Below are 286 nucleotides of genomic sequence, written 5' to 3' on the forward strand. Positions count from 1 at the left end.
AGAGATGGGTGAAAGAAAGGAGAAAAGTAAAGTAAAGTTTAGAGAGAGGAGAAAGAGAGGTTATAGCTACCACCACTGATCTCAAGACGTCCTAATGGTCCCGGGTCCAGCTGATGCTGCGTCGTCGATCGTCATGGTCCTTGGTGGGGAAGCTTCAAACTTCTGTTGTTCAGAAGTCATCTTTTATGCTTAGTAACACACCTTGCTCCGTCTCTGCCTCAGGGGTCTCCACCCTTTGCAGAATACAGTTATCATATCTCTGCCCTTCTCGAGCAAGGCTATCACG

The 286-nt window shown here is 47.6% G+C and overlaps 1 protein-coding gene across 1 annotated transcript in view; it reads right to left on the reverse strand.

Annotated features, from left to right (window-relative positions):
- SORCS3 (sortilin-related VPS10 domain containing receptor 3) overlaps positions 1–286 on the reverse strand; it is a 311734-nt gene that overhangs the window by 132999 nt on the left and 178449 nt on the right. The gene's annotated exons all lie outside the window — the stretch shown is intronic.

Source organism: Haliaeetus leucocephalus, unplaced genomic scaffold (genome assembly GCF_000737465.1).
Source record: "Haliaeetus leucocephalus isolate CR32 unplaced genomic scaffold, Haliaeetus_leucocephalus-4.0 Scaffold184, whole genome shotgun sequence".
Classification (NCBI taxonomy): Eukaryota; Metazoa; Chordata; class Aves; order Accipitriformes; family Accipitridae; genus Haliaeetus; species Haliaeetus leucocephalus.